The sequence below is a fragment of the Mustela erminea genome, chromosome 18 (genome assembly GCF_009829155.1).
Source record: "Mustela erminea isolate mMusErm1 chromosome 18, mMusErm1.Pri, whole genome shotgun sequence".
Lineage (NCBI taxonomy): Eukaryota > Metazoa > Chordata > Mammalia > Carnivora > Mustelidae > Mustela > Mustela erminea.
This window is the reverse complement of record NC_045631.1, coordinates 960,421-982,603: the sequence shown is the minus strand read 5'-3', so window position 1 is coordinate 982,603 and position 22,183 is coordinate 960,421.

Here is a 22,183-nt window from a genome sequence, read left to right as displayed (position 1 = left end):
TGTGTTTCTTTCTCTTTTTTTTTCTGATGGAAACATCCAACAAACTCCCCTCCTAGACGCCGGCCACTAATTACGCAGCTAGCACACAGTAATGCAGGCACGCGGGGGCCGCCTGTCGTAATTCATCTTCATAACTGTAATTGGCCCAATGAAAGAGACCACAAAATCACTCTGCAAAGAGCAGGCCGATTCAATAAAAACTGATTTCACTCTCCTCTCTTCCGAAGCCGCAAACTGGGGACCAGAGCTCTTAAGGACATATCAAGTCACTTCTCCGATTGCCACTCCCACCCCAATTTGATGGTCTCTCGCCATAGAGGAACTACTCCACTGGAATCATTAGCTGGGCACTGGGGGGGAAAGCAAAGCCTGAGGCAAATTCCCCACAGCCAGGAAGCAGCAGTCAGGTGGGGAAGGAGGTAAGTTGCACCACAATGAGTGCCCCAGAAGAGAGGCGGCGTGGATGACTCCTGCCAGAGAATCAGGGAGAGCTTCATGGAGGAGGTGACATTCAAGCGTGATGAAGAGGCAGGAAGAGGGTGGGCAGGAGTTCAGACTAGCACGGGGCAGTTTTAGCAGAGTGCAGGGGGGAGTGCGGGAGGGAGCGGAAAGGCAGGTTGAAGGTCCCTGATGTGGGAGAAGCAGGCGATGAAATTTGTAGGTGAAGCCTGAGCCCCTTCCCCTTGTGCAGGGTGGTCAGGAGAGCAGCCCGCCCCCGGCCAGGCCCTGGGTGGTCCAACTCCCTTGGCTGCGGGCCTAACCCCCAGGAGCCCAGAAGGGTGGTGCAAAGGACTCTGCCAATGCCACTTATGACAGGAGGCAGGGTGGGTCACTGGGGTCACTGCCCACACGGACAGCAGGTCACACAGGTGTCAGACGAGCTCGTCATCCACCCAACCCCACATCACAGGACAGGCTGCGAGCAGGAGGCTCCCGGCGCTTCCAGGGCAAAAGATTTTGGACCATTTCCTGTTAAGTGCTTCTCTGCATCTCTGCCGCCAACACTCCCCTCCTTGAACGTTCAGTGCGCCGGGAAAAGACACTGAGGAGAAATGTTCAGGGGGACAGGAGGGAAATGCTAATGAGAGCCAGAAAGCAGAATCTCGGGGAAAGTGGAGGTCTCATGAAGGAGTGGCAGCCTGTGTCGCTCGCTAACAGGGAAGTCGATCTGGGGACCGGGCGAGAGACTGTCAGAAAAGCGGGGCCCGGGGAGCAGAGGTCGGGTGGCAGCCGAGGGCGGTGGGAAGGAGCCCCATGCTGGCGCAGGTCTGCTCGCCCACCTGCCATCCAGACCTCCACCACGGCGGGTATTTGCTAACAGACCAACTGACTGCGGGGAAACTAGGGGTCACGGCTTCTCTGCAGGGGAAGGCAGGTGCGGCTGTGACCTTTCCAGCCCAGAGCATCTTGGCAGCATGTGGGCTGCGTCCCTCAGGAATGCCCCACCTATACCTGTGGCTCTCACCTTTCTGGGGCTGAAACTGGACGCGGGGGACCTAGGACAGATTCGCCCTTTCCCTTCCCACGCATGTTCCACCTGCTGCCCACTCCATGTCCTCCCTCTGTTTCTCCTGCATTTCTCTGCTCCCCCCGCCCCACCCCACCCCACCCTACCCCACCACTCTACCACCCCATGGCTTCCTCTGGGACAGATCGAATCCCCGGTTCCGAGGCTTCGCTGCCTCATTATAGAACTTACTTCTCAGGCTTCCCCTGGCCCCATGGCCCCTCCCTGGGCCCCAGGGCCCCAGGGCCCGGCCCTGCTCCCTGCCCTTGGGAGGGAGGTGCACAGGTGGACGGAGTGACCTGTCTGGACTAACAAGATATTCGTAGATGTAATGCTGCCGGAGGCTTGCCATGTCCTTGTGCCCTGGAGTGGGGCGAGCTCACGTTCCTGGGATCCCCGAGAAGGTTATGCACCAGGCAGAGGCACCACTTCAGATGTGGCCTCTGGAGAAACCCGAGGAAAAGACCCGAGTCTAGCCAGGAGCCTGGAGCCATGCCCTGCTGACCCGCCCCTGAACGAGGGTAGCCCAGATCAGCCGTAGCACGGTCGACCTGCTGAGCCCCGGCCATGAGAAGAAATAGTCTTTGTCTCAAGCCACTGAAGGTCGGGATGCTTTGTTATGCGGCACGGCTGCTCGGTTCACGGTTTGATGCAACCCTGGGTGTCTGAGCTCCCCCTCTTCCTCCTTAAGCCCGACTGTCATACGGACGGTCGCTGCAGCAGGGAAGACTTCCCCGTCCAGAATATTCCAACTTTATTCCAGAGGTTTATTCCTTAGTTCATGTGCCAACATACGGAGGTCTGTGTCAGCCTTAGCAGGGGCGATGGGGGGCAAGGGCGGGATGGTTCTGCAGGAGGCCGAGACACACGCCCTTTCTTTGAGAGTGAGAGAGCAGGGCCAGAAGCCAGTAATCACCTCGCAGGGCACCGGCCACGTTTCTGACCTAGGAGCAGACTACGGGGAGGTAAGTTCATCGTTCTGCAGATGCCCGTGTTTCTTCTTAAGACAAATTATCTGTGAGTATTTTTTTTTTTAATCCCCAGTAATCACGAGCTTCCCTTCTTTTGCACACACCGCACAAGCCAGTGAGGAATCGGAATGCAACACCGGCTTCCCGTATGTCAGCACCAGATACGTCTTCTTTTAGAGCGTGTTCTGTGCGTCCTTCTGGAAGGAGGAGAATGAAACGTTCTTGTAAACAGACAGAAGTGATTCACGGGATCATGATTGCGTTTCATCAGCCGCATCAGTTCTAGGCAGCGATGGGACTTGGTGAGATATTATTTACAACTTGTTAAAAACACTGCTTGAGAACCTTGTTCGGTCCTGGTGAGCTCAGCTGAACGTGGCTGGGCTGGCGGTCAGCCGAACCTGGTCCTCCTGGCACAGCCACGCTGCCTGGGCCCAGAGGAACCACATGCCGGGGTGGGGAGGCTTCCGGAACTCTTTCCTCTGGGACGTGCACAGGACTTTACTGGGCCATCAACGAGGCATTCGATCAGGCATCGAGCCAGGTGACTTATGTCTGGCGATGGGGTCACAGATACACAGAGCAAAGGAGAAACACACGGTCCTGCCCTCAGGTCGCCTACAGAGATATGGTTCCCCTGTCTACTATGTAGTCTTCAGAAAAGATGACCTGGCTTGCCTGTCCCTTAATCCCCTCCTCTGTCAAATTAGGAAATGGTAATCACATCCCAGGACGGTGGAGATAGTCACGTCAGCCGACACGTGTCCACCACACCCCCTTATTCCCTGAGAGGACCCTGCGCAGGTCGGGGTAGCCATGCTTCCTGATGACAGCTCACCTTCCCAGGCTCCCTGTGGCCACGTGGGCCACGCGCCCTGGTCCCCGTCCATGAGCACGGATGGAAATTTTGGTGAGCGCATTCCTTTCTGAGTAAAAGGACAAAGTTTCTCGAGAGACGCTGCTCGTTTGCCTTCTCTCCAGAAACACCTGAACGGAACCTCTGACCACCTGGGACCCAGGGGACAGTGACAGGCTGGAGGGGCCTTGGGCTCCGGATGTGCTCCTGGGCACCTGTCTGAGCCGCGGTCTACTTAGTCCCAGGCAGCTCTGGCTTCAGCAGCTGTCTTGCGGGTGAACGTGCCCCAGAGAGTGGGAGCCCGCAGGGTGCCGAGCGTGCAGGAAGCACTCCGTAGGGCCACACTGTGTGGTTGCTGATGTCATGAGCACACGGCATGGCGGCATGGTGAGTGGGGTGTGGATGCCAGGTGCTTCACGGGGCCTGCAGTTCCAGCCAGTGGGAGTGCCGCGGGCTCCGAACCTCAGAGATCTTCCCGGGCGGACCCCGCTGCTCCTCCCAACCATCGTCCCCTCCCATAGGGCCTCTAATGTTGGCCATTCCAGCAGGTTCCAAGCCTGCCTCCTGCCTTCAGTCCTTCGTGAACCGTCTGCCTCACTTGTTTCCAACGCGGGTCTGCTCCCAGCTCACCCCCAGATGAGAACCTCCCCAGAGTGACCCTCGCCATCAACAGCCCCTCTAGCTCCCGTCCTCCAGGCCCCGAGTGCCGACGCTGCCCTCCACGGACATTTCAGCAAGGCCCGGGGAGACACAAAACTCACCTCACTTTTTAAAATTCAATCCTAAAAAAAAAAAAAAAAAAAAAGATCATGCAATGTTTGCTTTTTTACTGTGATATATTTTGTTGGCTTCAATATAAAAATGTTTTAACTTTCCTGCCAATGGAAAGAATTAATCGTATTCGAGGAAGATGCTGGGTGCTCAGCCGCGGTTTGTGAGCGCCCCCTCAGAGGGCGTGCAGGAGCTCCCTGTCCGGTCGTCTGGGGGACGTGGGTGGCCTCCTGTGACCCCTTGTTCCACACACCATCCCCTCCTCACAGAGCGTCCTCCCTGGCCACTGGCAAACTCCCGGGTGTGCTCCCGTCTGAGAGCGCCCAGCAGGCCGGCCGTGCTAACCGCTTCGGCCTCTGGTCCCACCGCGCTCCTGTCAAGCACAGGGGACATTCTGTTCATCATGGAAGGCTTCCGGTTACTCGTGTGTGACCAACGACGCCCACACCTAGAGACCCCTCCTCCCAAGGGGGGCAGGTGCCCCAGGAGCAAGCAGCCCCAGCTGTCTGAGTGCACCTCAGTACCACAAGGGGGGAGGCATGAGGACAAAGAGAGCGTCTGAGGACGGCCGCGATGGCTGGTGACGTCTCTACACACCCTCGCAAGCCGTCTCTGTCCCGCACCCGAGTGTGGAGGTTGAGGCTGGGGCAGGAGGGCAGGGAGGGACCCACTTGCCGCTGGGAGGGACCTGGCAGGGAGGGACGTGTCCCCAGCTCCCCATCCCTGGTATTTCTTACCCCCAGTCCCACACGGGAAACCAAGTGCTTCCTGTTCACTCAGCGTGGGTTAGTGGTCGGTAAAGGAAACCCAGATGGCTCTGGTGTTGGCCACATCCCCTAGAGCCACTTCTGTGTCCCCTGCTCTCAGGGGCCCAGCAGAACAAGGGAGGCTCTAGGTGGCTCCCCCCAGTCCTTCCACCCCCCCCCCCCCCAGAGGCAGCCCACCATCCAGAGCTGTCCTTCCTGGCCTAACAGCCCCTCATCTGCCATTATGAGCTCCGTTATGGGAGCCTTCATAGCAGGTGTCATTAAACAGACATTAAGACCCAACCGGCCATGGTTTAAGGGAACCATTACCACATGCCCGATGTTTGCCGTGACAAATGGAGACCCAGCCAAGCACGCATGTGTTAATGGGCCCGGAAACACCCCCTGGGGGAAAGTACCGGGATGGGGGGGGCATGCCCTGCCTGGGGCCCTCGGACTCCAAGTAGGCCTCGCCCCTGCCTCCCTGGTCAACGGCGCTCCACGGGGGAGGTGGGGACCACTGCCTGCCCCGCCAGCCTGAGCATGCTCCGGGGAAGCCTGCCTTGTGACGGGAAGACAAAAGGTCACACTTCCTCAGTGTCCCCGGAGCTGACGGGTCTTTGGGAGCCGAGGCCAGCGTCAAAGCGCGAGCTCATTTATGCTTCTGTGGGTCTGGAGGGTGCGGGGCCATCAGGGCACCGAGACCCCACCTCCAGCGGCACTGCACATCCGCACAGGTGGCCGCCCCCCCCACCCCCACCCCGCAGCCTTCCGCGACCAAGAGGTGGCGCTGTGTGAGGCGCAGGCGCGTGCTTTGGGTTCCGGCCTCCCTGGGTTCGAAGCCCCACCCTGCCCCCTGTGAGTCAGGCTCCTCTTTCCAGTTCTGGGGGCGCAGCGCACACCATCCCTCTGGCCTCCCAGTTCCCTCTGCTCTGCACTCACGCCCGCGCCTGCCTGAGAGCGGAGGGCCCAGGGTCTGCTGGACCCTGCCACCCCCCAAGGGAGCAACACCCCCTAAATCAGGCTCCATCCATGACGGTCCCTTCCCTAGGCCACGCTGGATGGCGATTGCGAGCATAGCCGGGGACTGTCCACAAACCCACCAATCTGCTCTCTGACCAGACCTCGCGCCCCCACCTGCATGCCCAGCCCCCACCATGCGCTCCTCTCGCTCCCGCCATGTGTTCTGCTCCCAGCGCCCCAGGTAGCCTGCCCTCCTGCCGGCTCCTCCTCCTCCCCTTCCTGACCCCGCCCCCGCCCCCGCCTCCCCCGCCTCCCCCGCCAGCTGCACATCCAGCTGACCCGCTGGCTCCCTGGAGCCTCCGTGTCCCTCAGCCCACCCGCCCCTGCCTGCGGGGCACATGCCTTCAGGACCCTGCCTGGGGCAGCCGGGTCCTCCTCCTCCTCTCTCTGCGCCGTGTGCTGCGGTGTCCCGCGCTGTGTGTGAACGTGCTCTTGCCGGACTCACCCTGGCCCCCACCCAACATCAGGTGCCCTCTACCCGCCCGCTGAGCGGTCCCACGGCGGCACCTGGCCGAAGGGGTGGGAAGGGCAGCACCCCTCGTGCCCGGCCTGTGACGTCGGTCACTTAGCCCACAGCCACGGACAGCCAACAGCCCCCGGTGCCCAGAGTGCAGGGCCCGCCCTCGCTCCCACGGGCCACGGCCAGCCAAGTGTGCAGTGTCTCCCGTGGGTCATCCAGCCCCTCCCACGCGCACAAGTGCCTCCTCTAAGATCTTCCCTCGTCCCCCGTGGGCGGTGGCGCTTCTACTCTCAGGACCACGCTCACTGCGGCAGGCGTTGCAGTCCGCAGGGTGCTGAGTAGCGGCCCCCAGAGAGGCACAGCTGCATTCACGACCCTGCAACCTGCAGCGGTTACCTTTAACGGGTCTTGGCTGATGTAATTAAACGAAGGATCTCAACAGGAGACGGTCCCAGATCATCCCCCAACCCAGGGACAAGTGTCCTTACCAGACACACACGCACAGGGGAGAGGACACACGGACACAGAGACAGATGGAGAGACGCAGCCACAGCCACGGACATCGGAGCCACAGCGGCTGCGCGGGGCTGGAAGGACCACTGATTCCGGATCCCCCAGGGACAGTTAAGGGGCAGCAGGCAGCTTGTTAGAGTCTCGTGGGTGCTGAGGGGGCAGAGTCCCAGCCTCCCCGTGTCTGGGTGGCACGAAATCTGGGCTCCCAGAGGCCAGGGCTCACCAGGATTCCACCCCCAGCATGCAGACCAGGAGCCCTGAGATTTGGGGCAAAGTGCTTAACCCCTCGCCCCCAGTTTCTGCGTCTGTAAAATGGAGGGGAAAGTTGGTAAAAACAACCCTTTGCTCCCTGGGTTGGTGTGGAGTTAAGGGTGCAGGTGAATGGACCCATGGACAGAAGAGAGGGCCCACCTGGGACACAGCATGTGCTTGGAAGGCGCCTGCTGTAACTGCCCGTCTGTGGGGGCCCCAGCTCACGCGCTCTAGTCTGCATGGTCTCCTGGCTCACGCGCTCCGGTCTGTAGGGTCCCCGGCTCACCCATCCTGGTCTTCGGGGTCCTCTGCTCATGCGCCCTGCGGGGTTCCCTGCTCATGCGCACAGGCACAGGCGCATAAGCAGGATTTTCCTGCTCACGTGCTCTGTTTTGTGGGGTCTCCTGCTCATAAGCTCTGGTCCTCAGGGTCTCCCAGGCTCTGCACTCTGGTCTACAGGGTCTCTCCAGCTCATACATTCTGGTCCGCGGGGTCTCCCTGGCTCCAAACTCTGGTCTGCAGGGTCTCCCCCTCACCACTCTGTGTCCACCCCACCACACGGCATGTGTTTCCCAGCAGCCAGACTATTGACACTCCCTGTTGAGAGGCTGTCTTGGGCTCTGTGGGATTTGAGTGGTGTCCTTGTACTGCATTCGCCCCGGCCTGGCTCCCTGTCATGCAGAACGACCCTGGCTCCCTCTGGCCCAGGTTGGGAGACACAGTTGCCCTGGTGGAGAACAGCCTACTAGGTGGAGAGGCCAGGACTTCAGAATCTAGGCCTCTAGCTTGCAGCTGGCTTGGGATGCAGGCCTGGGCGCCGGGTGGAGCACAGGAGTTGGCAGATGGTTAGCAAAGGCCGGGGGTGGGCAGGCCACGCTGGCGGTGCCCAGACAGGTCCCTGATTCCCCCCACCCCCCAGGGCAGTGGCGCCAGCCGCACGGTGACTGCAGGTGCTTCGTGAAGCCACGATGAGACGTGAGCCATCTGCCTGTCACGGGGTTGGCTGCCCCGTGGCTGTTCCTGCTGTTCCAGCCTGCCGAGCGAACCCGTAACGGGACACAGGAGGAGACATCTCTTCACAGTGGCTGCAAAGCCTCCAAATCAACTCGTCAAATAACAGGCACGCGCCCAGGACGAAGGTGGGGGTGCACAGCGTGACTTGGAGGAGTGTCTCTGCCAGGGCTGAGATTTATGTCGCTATGACAGAGGTTCCCAAAGACCCAGGTCCCCCCGGCCTGTGATGAGGATACTGGCTGCAGGCAGACGCAGCTGAATCGGAAAAAGAGAGACCACGCTCGGAGACTGTCACTTCATTTTCCTCTCCTGTGGCTGCAGTCCAATCCACGGCGGTGCCAGCCCCTCCCCGGGGAGCTCCAGGGTGGCCCTTCTCCCCCTCCCCTGTCCTCTGCCTAGAAGCTGAAGGGAGGAAGCATGAAGTCCCTCAGACTCAGGAGGTCTGAGTCCTTGCGGCTCTGCCCTTTGCTGGCTGTGTGACCTCGGACTGGGAGTGCCTGGACTACCTTTCTGAGCAGGACAAGGACAGCCACGATGACACCACGCCTGCTTATTAATGGCTTATTCCAGAGCCCACACGAGTCGGGATAGCACTCTGAGGGCCTGTTCTCAGTACTCCTATCTTACAGAAGAGAGAGAGGCTTTGAGATGTCAGTTTGCCCGAGGCCAAGCAGCTCATCAGGGCCACCCTGTGTGGTTGTTCCGGTTGTGTACTGCACAAAGGAGCTCCACCCAGGGTGACATTTACACTGCAGACGAATGCTGACATCCATGACAGCACAAAGTGGGCACAGGGCTCCCAGGCCCCCACCAGACACGTCCGAGAGTGATGTCCTTCATGACCACGCCCTGTCCCTGTGTAGGAGCACAGGAGCTCATGCTCCCTCTTGGCCTGACTCCCGCTCTGCAACAGACCCTGAGTTGGCCGTGGCTGCCAGGCTGGGGGATGGAGCAGGTGCACGCCGGTGTGCATGAGATTGGGAGCCTGAGGGAGCAGCAGGTGGACGTGGGGCACCGAGCAGGACCCCCTCCCCCCGCCCAAGTACCAGGACCACAAACGCTGCTTTCTTGCAGTCTGGAGGGTGGACATCCTAAGCAACCTTGCTGGCCGGACCCAGGCGTCTACAGGGCCAGCATCCCTGGCCTGACCTGTTTCCTGCATTTTCCAACCTCCACAGCCCCATTCCCTGCTTCTCTAGGCACGGCCTCCTGCCTCAATGGATGTGTTTCCTCTACAAGCACATTTCCTTCTGCCTCCCTCTTGAGGGAGGGTCCCCCAGGTCATCCAGGGTCAGTTCCCATCCCCAGACTCTAAAGTCAGTCCTATCCACCAAAGCCCCCTTGACTTCCCAGGATCAGACTTGGGTGTGGCGAGGTCATCACCCAGAGTGCCCAGAACGCCAGGAGAAGGGTCTCCAACTACGGGGCCACCTGCGCAGGAGATGAGCGGCTTGACTCGGGTGGGGCGGGGGGAGAGGGGGGCAAGGCCTCTGGGGAGGAGGGCGGAGGGGAGGGAGGAAGCACTTTCAAAGGTCCACCTGCTGGGCGTGCCCAGAGCCCTACTTCCGGGGTGTGCCAGAGCGTGTGCTGAGCTCTCCGCCCAGAGCAGACGAGACCTTCAGGGCTTGGATGGGGGCCCAGGCAGTGGCACAGAGCAGCAGCCGGAAGGGGGATGACGGGCAAGACCCCGTGGGCCGGAGACAGTGCTGGAGAGAGCGAGGGTCCCCGCACAGGGGCAGCGCTCCACCTCGGGTGTGAAGGGAGCACCCTGCCCCTCGCTGCTCACGAGGAGCCCGGGGTCCCAGGCACCGCTGGGGGCAGTCATAGAGAAGAGCTGGCCCCCGGCCCTATGAGGCGCCTCACCAGCCCCCCGTCCTTGGGATGTGCACGCAGCTCTCCTTCCTGCTCTCAGAGGCTGCTCCCAGGACGCGGCCCCCAGACTGCGGGGGTGCTGAGAACGCCTGCAGGGTCTGTCTGCGTGCCTGAGCCCGGGCAAGGCCTCCTCCAGCACAGACCCTCCCGATGCCCGTGCTTACCCCGGATGAGACCTGCCGCCTACCAACCTGGAGGGGCCGCCCCGACTTCTGTGTCTCCCTGCCCTCCGAGGAAGCACACTTGGGAGGCCCTCAGGGGCTTGCAAGGCCACATCACCCCACCGGGGAGAGCAGCAGGGCCGGGACGGTGGCAGCCGTCTCCTGATCAGGCCTGCCCCCCCCACCCCTCATCGGCCGCCCCCATCTCCTGAAGCCCCCGGGTGTGACCTCACTCCTGACCCCAGCCACACCTGTGTCTGCTCTCCCCTGACTCCGGCAGGCCCCTGGGGATCCTGCCCTCTCCCTCCTGGAGGTGCGGCCTGGCTCTGGCTGCTGCAGGGAGGGCGACCAAGCACCGTGAGCAAGTTCCACAGAGGGACGGCTCCCGTTCCTCCAGGACGGGCCCAACTGGAACACTCTGGCCTTTACCTTGACCTTGACCTTGGTCTGAGTCCCCAACTGCTGTAGACTTAGCCCCCACTCCCCCCAAGCCAACCCCTCACCTCAGCCTCACAGGTGCCCAGATGGTGTCCCCAGACCCCCCAGGCGGCCCAGACGTCTGAGTTACTGGCTTAAATGGGAAGATGGACTGCGTTCCCCCTTCCGACTGTAGCTTCCACACGTGGGTCTCGGTGGGCCACGGTAGAGAGGCTGCCTGGCTGGGGTCCACGTCCAGGCTTGGTCACCGCCCAGCTAAGCCACTGAGGCAGCTCTGGGCCTCGGTCTCCCTGTCTCACCCTGAAGGGATGTGCCAACGGCTCTGCAGCTGAGGGTCTGGAAGTGATAAAGGGTTTTGCATGGTCTTCATCCCAGATTTGGGGGCTCCTGGGGCCAACAGACGTGTCTGTCCCCTGCCTGGAAGGGCAGTCCTCCCAACACTGCGGCATGGGGCCTTCCACAGCCCTGTCCATCTGTCTGGCCGCCCCCGCCTTAAACAAGGCTCTGTGAGCTCCCGTCCGGCGGCGGCCGACCTACTTTCCTTCCAGTCCCGCAGGCGGGAGCCCTATCCCCGTTCCCTCCTCGCAGACTGACAAACGCATCTCTTTACTGGGGCAAGCCCAGCCCCAGAAGGCCGGGGCAGGTCACGTGCCAGCAAGGTTGCCATGGAAATTATCCACTTTTACTGAATTATTCATGTATGCAGTCCAGCAGGACGTCCCCAGGCTCACAGCGGTGACAGACAGACCCCTGGACCTACAGGCATAAGGCAGAGACCGCTCGGGGGCCACGAAGGCACAGTGACCTCTAGACCCCCTCTCTCCCGCCTCTTGTGTCTCTGCTGAAAAACGGCAGTAGAAAGGTGCCATGGAAAGTAGAAAGACTTAAAACGTCTCTTAAAATGTCACCTAAAGTGTCTCCAGCACTCAGAGCGTCTGCAGCTGCCCTACTTGCAAACTGTGCGATTGTGGGCCTCAGTTTCTCCATCTTAAGAGGAGATGCCAGACCAGGTTGGCTCCAAAGTGGCCTGTGGCTGATAATCTCTGCCGCTAGAACTGGGGAATGTCTCGGGGGACACGAAACCCTTTCCCCCCTGGGTAGGCTTTGCCCTCTTCCCAGCTGCGGGCGTGGGGCAGGGCCGGGAGGTGAGGCTGTGGGAAAGGCTCCAGCAGGCAGGCTCCAGCCTCAAAGTCGGGGGCGGGGGGGCGCAGAGTCAGGGGACTTCTGCATCAGCAACAGCCCGAAGGGCTTTTTATCAAAATCGGCATCACTCTCTGCAGTCTGTGGAGACCGTCTGGGCGCGGGGGCCTGCCTTCAGACAACTGATTCTCGGGAAGGAAACAGAGATAAAAACCCAACAGTGGGATTTTAGCTTTTTGAGATTCTAACCCGAGCCCTTAAGTGGCCGCCTCGATGGGCGTGAAAGGCACACACAGAGAGTTAACCTCACAAGGGTCTGAAATCCCCGGAAAGCCAATCAGCACACGCAGGCGGCTCCTCTCCAGGGACTTTCCGGCTGGACGTCAGGAAGAGGGGCTTGGACACCCCATTACTGACAAGCCCGGAGCGCAGGGCATGGGTCGGAGGGAAAAGATGCGAAACAGCGAGTGTGGGGGGAAAACCTTTCAAATAAAACTCTGCGGGCGTAAGTCTATGTCCCGCGTGGCTGGGGGAGCCCACCGCTTCTCATCCACAGAAACATGGCTTAAACCCCCATCCACAAGTTGGGGAGCCCCTGACCCCAATCCTTCAGTGAGTTCCCAAAGGAGTTTGCTCATGTGGCCACCTCTGTCCCCCTCCCTGTCCTGTCCTGGTGCAGAAGGATGGCCTTCCTACCCCGTGTCCTTGTGGTGGCTCCAGACCAGGACAGCCATGCTGTGGGTTCAACCCTGTCCCCCAAGCACCCCCAACACTCACACTCCCATGTGGAGAGCCAGCATGTCGGAGGCTTGGGGAAGCCTGTTAAAGCTCCTAAAATTCAGTCCCTGGTGTTTTCACCTGATTTTCAAAGGTTCTGTGGCCATTCCCGCAGCCAGGGGTCCAGCCTCCTGCCCAGCTGGGCTCTGTATCTGGCCTGCTCACTGCTCCATCGCTCGCTCTAGCCCCTGACTGGCCCCGAAACCTCTGAGTGCTTTCCCACCTCATGAAACACCGCAACTCCGTTCTCCTTTGAGGACTGAATTCAGACCTAGGCTACCCTGCTTGCATCCAAACCCACTGAGGGGCACGGGGCCAGCTCCCCATGGATGTTTCATTAAACAAAACCCACCCTCCTCAGAAAGCAGGTCACACATGCGCATGCACCCCTCCACACACACACATAAAGAAAAATCAGCCCAAATCATGTTCACTAAAATGTTAGCAGTGGTCCTTTCTAGGTAGTGATATCTTGTGTGATTTTTTTTTTGCCTTTTCTTCTTTATATATTTTTATTTGAATTTCTTAATATAATATACATATTACATTTTTATATATACATATGTTATATAAAATAATATAATATACATATCAAAATACATATTATCCTCAAGGTCTGAGCAGAGGAAGCCGTTTTCACCATGGGCACAACGTCCTTTGTGGTACAGACGGCCGGGCTTAAGGGCTCACATTGTCCCTGGCGTGCTCACACCTTTATCTACCGCCAACGCCCCCAGGAGCCCTGGACATCACCCAGGCCTCACCTGGCCTCACTCCCGACCCCGGGCCCAACCTGTGGCATCACAGAAGCTGGCATCAGCAAACCCCAGAGCCGCCAGGGGTCCAGACTGACACACGATCCACACTGACCCGCCACCCTCTCCACTCACAGGCATTCAAAGGAGGCCCCAAGGAAGGGCCCCAATGCCCATCTTGAGAGCAACCCCCCCCCAATCTTGGACTGACCACGCACAGAGCAGGTCACAGAGTGAGGTTCATCATCACATGTACTTGGAAAGCAGAGCCCCAGGCCCCAGAGAAGGGCGCAGGTCTGAGGAGGGGACCTGGGGTGCCCTGGGGAGGACCCTGGGTCTCCAGCCACATTCCCTGGACCACTGAGTCAGCATTGCTGTTACTAGTGTCCTGGAAACTCCCGGCACCTTCGCTCTCTTGTTGGAGTGACAGGAGTTGGTAAAGCTGTGTCTATTGCCGAGAAACTCATAAAAAGGACAGTTAACCCAGGCCCACGAAGCCAGGATGTAGGCTCAGTTCCTGGCCGGGAGGTCTGAGATGTGCGGAAGGAGGACTCCACCTCCACCTCATCAGTCAGAAGCTAATAAGAATCCTGTAACAGGAAGAGGGTTTTAAATCCATGCCCCATGGTGCCTGCCCCAAGCAGTGCAGTGGGCACCCGTTTGTCAGTCCTGCACTTACAGAAGGACTTCTTGGAATCAGTGGGAGCCTTCTACAGGGCAGGCACTCCACGCCTCCTGTTCAGGTCTTCAGCAGGCAGGGACAGCAAGGTGCTTCCAGGACGGGAGTGGGAGCACCACTCCGCAGCAGGGTTAGGAGAGGGGACCATGGCACAGTCCGAGTACACAGCTAGCTGTGGGTGAGGCCAGGATCAGACCCGGGCCCTTCCGATGTCCAAGCCCCCAGAGAGCTGGCTTGCCTTCTCCAGCCATCTTCCGGGGCACAGCCTGAGTTGGGATCCCTCTGGTGTTGGTAGCAGGGATGGACGGACGCAGGGGTCTGTGAGACAGAGCCGCCCTTGGGAGGAGAGTGGGTTGGGTGCCTGGTGCATCAGGGGGCCCTGCAGGATGCTCACTGCAGCAAACCTGGCTCGGTGGGAGCCAGACCCCACCCCAGAGCAGGTTCAGTGGGGGCACCTGCTGCTTGCCCAGGGTGGCCGCTGACACCGCTGCTCTCCCCAGTGTGTGCCCCAACGCCTGGGCCAGGGCACCGAGCCCCACATTCCAGTAAGGACGGAGGGAAACCACTCTGGTGGAGTGGGGCGCCCACAGCTCACCGCCGACCCAGGGACAGAGCCACCGCCCCTGCAGCGGGAAGGAAGATTTTTCTCTCGGCCAAGCAACAGCCCAGCCAATGAGAAGCCGGCGCACTTGCAGCTCCCAGCGCGGTCCAATGGGCTCTCGGGTAACAGTAGCCGCGCGGTCCCACGGAGGAGCTGGGCTCCGGTCACGCCCGCTGCGACCCGCTGGGCCAGGCGCTGCTGTCCCTGAATAAACCCATTTCGCCGGTAAGGTAGCAGGCAGCGTTGCACCCGGAAGTCTGGTGCTGGCGGCCCTGCCAGCTCCTGGGGCTCCAGGCACCTTCCGCTGGGCATGGACTCAGGGCGATCGCCAGCGACCGGGTTTGGGGCGGTTTGGGGTCTCAGGTCCTGAGCGCCGATCTGGCCCTGTGTCTCCTCTGTGAAGGGCGCACGGGGCCCCGGGACCAGCATTCTGGTGGTGGGGTCCCCCCTTCCTGCATCCGCCGGCGCTGTCTCCACGCGCCCCTCCTTGTCCCAGGCGATGGTCCGAGTCTTGGATTCTAGCCGCGGCCCCTCGGGGCGGGGCTCCGCACTGCCAGCAGCCGATACTGAACCGGGCCCTCGAACCAGGCTCGGGGCCGTCGGGCTCTGGGGCTTCCCTGCGAACCCGCGTCCCTCGCGGACGGGGAGTCTGTGAGCCCCGAAGGGGCGCCACGTGGGGACCACAGACCCCTGTGAGCATGTTAGGCAGGGACGTCTCAGGCCTTACCCCAGGACCCCGAGCCAGAATGGCAGCCCTTAAGATCCCCGGGGGGCGCCCGCGAAGCACCCGTGATACCGTGATACTGTGAACCCGCGTCTGCCCGTCCCCACTCAGTTCCCTTTACCGCGGGGCTCCCACGCCCGCTCCCACGGGCCTCCTCCCAGCAGATGCAGACCGGCCTTCTGGCTGGAGGGCCGCCCCCCGGGGCTGCTGGAGGCCCCTCTGCCGGCAGCCAGAAGGGCCTGGAAGTTGACAGCCCCCCAGGGCAGCCCTAACCCTGAGACTGCAGGAGGTCCACAGCTCAAGGAGCCCTTGATGGCTCAGTGATTTCCTCACAGCAAGCATTCCGAGCCCAAAAGAAATACCCAATAGCTCCCATGATTAAGTAACAAGGTCCAAACAACTTAACAAATATTTATATCCTAACAGCTTAGCAGCTGAGCAGCTGGCTGGAAATACAATATATGCAAATTAAAACAAAAAGTACTATTCTTGCCTCATTCATAAATAACCATAGTTTCTTACTAATGGGACATGCGTGCCTGTTGGGCACTGCACAACTTTTCAGTTCTTAGATTGGGACTGGACAACACCACTGGCCTCCTTTCCTTGTTTCCTGTGGATTTTCACACAGAACTTGCTTCCCTCCCACCCCCCCCCCCCCCCCCCAGCTGTCGCCCAGCAGGGAGATGGAAGAGAAGTGACGTCATCCAAGGGAATGTAGGACAGTCGAACGTTGAGCTGTGAACTGTCTCGAGTGTGGTGTCTGACAGCTTTCCATGTCTGGTCTCAAAACTTAAAGCATTCCACAGCACCACGGTGGCATGGCACATGGTTGGCAAGCCGTGGCCTAACCTCTGATTGCAAGGGTTGGGGTCTAAGTACCCTGGGGGGTCTGAGCTGAGCAGGGGCCGATCCCGTGCTGGCTTTCCCTTCCCACCTCAGCACTCCGCACCACTGGCTTCCCTGGGAAGGCCTCCTGAGTGTAAACTTTCACAGGACCAGCTTCATGCTGGGGCCCCGCCCAAGGGAAGGTGACAGGAGGAGAGGGCTGAGAGCCAGCCTGGAGGCGGTCCGCTGGGTGGAGGTGGGCATCCCCTGGTGCACGGGGAGCGGGAGCTTGAGTTAGGGGAGGCCCTGGCCGCCAACTGGATGGGGAGGTGCCCCCAGCGTAGAGACACCATTAGCAGCCATCTGGGGGCAGAGGTGGTTGGGATGGGGGGCAGGTGCCCAGGGCTTTCTCCCTAGAGCTGAGTTCAAACCCTGCAGTCCCAATTCTAAGAAAGTGAGAAAGCCAAGCCCGAGAACCTCTCCACCCACTTTTAAAAAAAGATACCGTTTAAACGTGCCCTTAATGCTGCTCCTTACTCCTCATGATGACCTTGATCACTGCCCTCAGCGTGTAAGGATGTGTCGGGGAGGCCCAGCTCGAGAAGGGCAAGAGATGCAGACCATGTGTCCTCCAGCGTGGACTATGGCCTGAGCGCCTGAGTGTTTTTGGCAAAGGGCAGCAGGTGCCTGGTGAGGGTTACCCTTTGTGTCAGATGGAATAAGGGGACCGTCCGGGAGCACAGGTTAGCAAGAGCTGCCCCTTTGGGCAGACACAGTCTCTTAGGGCAACACCTGCCAGAGTGCTGGGGACAAAGGCAGCGGGGTGCCCTCTCCCTGCTAATACACGGGACTGCTTGAGCAGAGTGGGCCCCCGAGAACCCTCCAGCTCCTGGGCCATTGCTGGGGCTCTGGGCACACCTCTGTGTGAGTGGCTTGTTTCTGTCTTCAGGCCGTTGGCCCTGGTGAACAGCTACGGGAACGCAGACGGAGAGGGCACTCCAGATCAGGAGCTGGGCTGCTCTGGGCAAAGAAAGCAGGGTGAGTTTGGTGACAAGTGCGTACAGGGAGCGGCTGGGCAAGGGGCCCACTGGTGCACAGGCTCAGGGCGGGCAAGCTTAGGGAGGTCTGCAAACATGGAGTAGCCTGGGGCAGGTGCAGGAAGGGTGGGTGGGAGGCCACTCATCCCAGAGTCCCGCCTTCTTCCCACGCACCAGGGTGAAGTCCGTCTGCTGCACCAGAATTAGGCTCTAGGATCGGGACCCCACGTGGCTCCCACCCAGGCAGTCAGGAACTGGGCATGGGGGTAGGCAGACACTGGCCAGCCTCAGTGCCAGATGCTGCCTTTCCACGGGGAGCCATCCAGGGCGCCAACTTCCAGCTGCTGCAGCATTGTTGAAGGTGCTCAGGAAACGTCTAGCAAATTCTGGAATGGGCAGTCAGTCCCTTCCTTGCAAATCCAATTGTGGACCCTTAGGAGGAGTGAGGGCCAGCTGGTCCCCTCTCCCCAAAACGCCCTTGATGATGAATTTGAGGTTGGAAGAATAAATAAATCCTTGGGCATGTTTCCCCTCGAGGGTTGGGACGGCAAAAGCGAAATGAATGTGAATGTTTCTGGGTTGTGTGCTGGGGAATTAGCACGCGTGTGCATTCACTGAAATCCAGCGCTTTATGTGTATTAATTCCCTTCATCCTTCTGGGGTTCGCAGCTGCCACAAGATGCTGGGCAGCAGATTAATCCAAGTGTTGTCAACGACAATGATAAATTGAGGTTTAAAAGCCTAAATTGAGATAAATTACTATTAAAACTCGGGACTCCCCTCTCCCGCTTCTCAGAACCAAGAATTTGTGGAAGTCCTGGGCTGCCTTTCATTAAGCTCGCTCCCAGAGGTTGCACAGGGGTTTCTCGGTCAGAGGCTTTTTCTTTGCTCTGTGCTCCTGCTCCTTCCAGGCAAACCCTCTTTGCCTCCCACTCTCCGCCTCCACCGCCCCATGCACCTGCACCTGTGCCCTGAGCCCCTGTGCACCTGCACTTGTGCCATGAGCACCTGCAACTTCCCCCCAAGCACCTGTGCCTTGAATCTCCTGGGAGAGCAGATCTAGCACAGCCATGTTCCCCACCGTCTCCTCAGTTACCCGAGACTGGAACATGGCCCTGGATGCCCCTCCTCTGTCCCCTGCCCAACCACTCACGCATTCCTCGGTCACTATCCTGGTGTCACCACTCCTGTCACTACCCCAGTTCAGAGTCTCAGCAGCCCCCGCCCCAGGGGTGGTTACCAGTGCCTCCTCTGCGGCCTCCGTAGCTGGAGTCGCCATCCAGCCCTGTCCCCAGCCCACAAATCCGCGCGCTGCCCGTCACTTCCCATTGTACTATCTCTCGGGACACCTCCATGGCGCTGAACTTAGAGGCCCTTCATGGTGCAGCCCTGGCTTCATGCCTAGTCATGCACTTGCTCTCCAGAAGATGAATCACATCTCCACGCCACACCACGCCCTTCCACGGAGTGTCCTGTGCCCCCTTCTCTGCCGGCCGGCCTCGTGTTGGCCCTGCTCCTATCTCTCAGCACCGGCACAGCGCATGTGGCTCTCCAGCCATTTCCTACTTCTCAGTGCTGAGCGCCGGGCAATGGGGCAGACACTCCAGGCTCGCAGTCAGCAGTACCCGCGGGCCACAGAGGGAGAGCACTGCCTGCCAGTAGCTCAGGTTCCGTCCATGGCCAGAGAGAGCCTGAGCCCCATCTTCTGTGGCCTTGGCTGCGGCAGGCGCCCCCAGCACCCCGCTCTCACCCTCAGAGGCTGCAGGATCCCTCGTGAGCACATCACAGAGGGTCTCATGCTTGCGGCAGGGGTGAGGGAGGCAGAGCAGAGAGGAGCGATTCATAGCGGCTCATCCCCGAGGATAAGACGGAAACCGCAGTCCTGCAAACGCACCCTGGGACAGCTGGTGAGTGCGGCGCCTCCCAAGGGATGCACCTCTGTCTCCAGGTGAAGGCATTTGCTGGCTGGTCAGATCCCACTTTTCAGGGGCGGAAAAAAGCGTGGGTTCCTGTCCCTGCCTCCTGTCCCTTCCTCCTCTTTTCCTCCGTGCTCCTCTCCCTCCCTCGGTCACTGTGGCACTTCCCCCAGCAGCAGGGAAAGACATGGCCTTCTCCGCCGTCACCAGCCACTGCAGTTCGGGGTGACCAGGCCAGGGAGTCCTGATCAATATCACCTTCTCCCAGCGAAACAGCGTAACGAAGCTCTATTAGCGGCTCTGAGCGCCAGCGCAGACACCCGTGACTGGCACTGTGATTAACAACTGCCCCTCCGTTCCCAGAGCTGCAGCCCGTCCGGGGCAGCGTCCCCACAGCCCTCGAGGCTGGCAGGAGCCTGGCGACTGTGTGAACTTTCCCTGAAGCTGGAAGCCCAGCCTGAGCTAGCCGTGGGGTGCCCAGCCCCAGGCCTCTAGAGAACAGACCATCAGGAACAGAAGGGTTCGTGTGGCCGGGATTCAGGGAAGAAGATGTGTGCCCACCGCCCACCCACCCACACACTCATGTTCTGCATCTCTTCCCACTGACTGCTCGCCATCAACTCGCACACCTCCAGTGACGGGGAACTCACCACCTAATGAAAGACCCGGTTTCCCATCCAGCCAGCTGTGATTAGGAGTGGGCTCCTCCAGATACGACTACTGTGTCCATCGGTCTTGGCATTGTCCTTCAGGCCCCAGCCCGCCTCTCCCTTCCAGCATGCCTGCCACCCCCACCCTGGAGCTTCCCACGGCTCCCCTCCACCCTGAAGCCATCCACAGTGTCGGCCTTTGAGAGCCTCTGTGGCTACACCAGTAACATCAATAATCATAATTGGTTGGCGGTTAGGGTGGGCCGGCCCTGTGCTCTGTCCTGCAGACGCCTCTTCTAGTCCTCATAACAGCGCCGGGAGGACAGTGCTATTGTTATTCCATTTTACAACCAGGGAAATTGAGGCACTGTGGACCTGCCCCAGCCACAGATCTCACAAGGTTTCTCCGTTCCTCTTGAAGGCTCCAAGCCGTCCCCATTCTGTGCAGACTGCGTGTCTGTCCCCGCCTGGGGACTCCGGCCAACCTCACGTGTGTGCTTTCCCTGCCCCCACTCCCGGGTACTGCCTTAACCTTCGCACGCCCGCTTTCCGCACTCCTCTCTGGCAGGGCCTGCTGTGCCCCCTGCATCCAGTGGGTCCAGTGACGGAAGACGCAGGCCTCCTGACTCCAGCCCATCACTCTGCCCTGTCGGCCTCCCGCCCTCCCCGACTTCCTTTGCTCTGGCCCGTCCCCAAGCCCTGCCGACATCGGATGACAGGTCCGCGGGCAGCGTCTCAGGGACCAGGTCTCAGGGACCAGGCTCAGCCCGACGGCTGTAACGGACACACCGTAAGTCACGGCTCAGTCCCAGGGGGGGAGCAAATCCCAGTGGAACCACCGTGGGCAAAGGAGCCTCTGCCAGTGACCCGGACAGGGGTCAAGGGCCTCCATGAGCATCCGCCTCCAAGACGGTTGGCCGTGACCCCAGCCACCTGGTGCCACACAGGGAACCCGTTGGACGGGCGCAGTGGGGGTGACACGCATGAACATGAACATGAACCTGAACAAGCGAATTCAGAGACACAGAGTGTCACGGGCTTCTCCACGGAGCCTGCTCCTCAGCCAGGATGGGTCCGGCCGGTGCCAGTTTATTCATGGTGGGACTGTGCTGAGCCCCGTGGCCGGACCATGGCCGTTGGGGGATTGGATCTCGGCACTCCAGCCCCTGCGACCTCCCAGCCCAGGATCCCATGCAAGTCTCTGCTGCCTCCCGTTCCTCAGGTCCCGGGCTGCACTCTGCCAAGCAGCACAAGTGGACAATTTTAAGGGAAATTAATGCATGTGTTTCTGAATCACCTTATGTGGAAACTATCACAATGCTGTATCTGAAGGACAGTAACACCCAGAAATGACCTACCCATGGGGTGAGCCGTCTGGGTCATTGTGCCAGGTTTCTAAGAGTCTCCTAATGGGACGGCCTCGCAGCCGGCCAGTCTCATCAGACAGTGTTAACACTGCCTCCTCCAGGAAGTCCCCCAGGGCCCTCCAGGCTTGGGAGAGGCCTCTCTGCAGAGCACAGCATGCTCCAAATCAGGGCCATGGCCCATGGGACCGTCCTGGTTTGCTAACAGTTCCCCCCCAGGAGAAGGCAGCTGCTCCAAGACAGGGGCCAGACCTGTCCAGGCCCACAAGGAGCAAGGAGGCCAACCTGGCAGGAGGGAAGGAGACAGGCAGGGAGCCCCTGGAAAGGACGCGCTATGACCACGTCCAGGGCGGGCACATTGGGCCCCATGGCCAGTGAGCTGGAGCTGGTGAGGCAACCAGGGCTCTGCGTCCCCTCCCCAGCAGCTGCCCAGCATCTCCACGGGGCTCGGCCTCACCGCACTGGACGGTCCAGCCCTTCCTTCCTTCTTAAGAGGCGCCTTCCTGTTATTCCTCTGAAGCAAACCAACGGGGTCATTTCCTTAGTGACAAGGTGTAGTGACCACTGCCAGACCACAGGCTGAGTGGCCACCCAGCCTGGGGTGTTCACACAGGACAATGCCCCGGGGTGTGTGTGGGTGCAAGTGCTGGGTGAGCGCTGGGGGCTGGCCTTCTGGGCTGGGACAACAGGGTCGGGAGGGTGACGTCCTGCAAGGGGACAGTGTCCTTCCAATGTCCTCTCGGAGAATGACATGTGTTGCATCCAGACGCAGCTGGTGGGCCTTCTTGGGAGGAACCCCAGAATGGGAGGTCAGGGAAAGAACATTCCAGAAGAAAGGCACTTCCTCAACCTACGTGGGGACACGGGGAGGCGGCATCCTGTTTTGAAGCTAAGAAAGGGTACTTCTGCAGAAAGCCAGGACCCCCGGGGAGGACAGCACACAGTCTCCCTCCTCCTGTGTGTCTGTGGAACCGGCGTGTTTGCAGTCAGAGCCTGGAAGAAGGCAGAGAAGGGCGCATCTCCATCCCTGCTGGCCCAGCCAGTCCGTTCTCCACGTCCTCACGGTTGACATCCCACACTTGGGACTCTGCTGCCCTCTGGGGCCTCACGCCTGAGGAGAGACCTCAC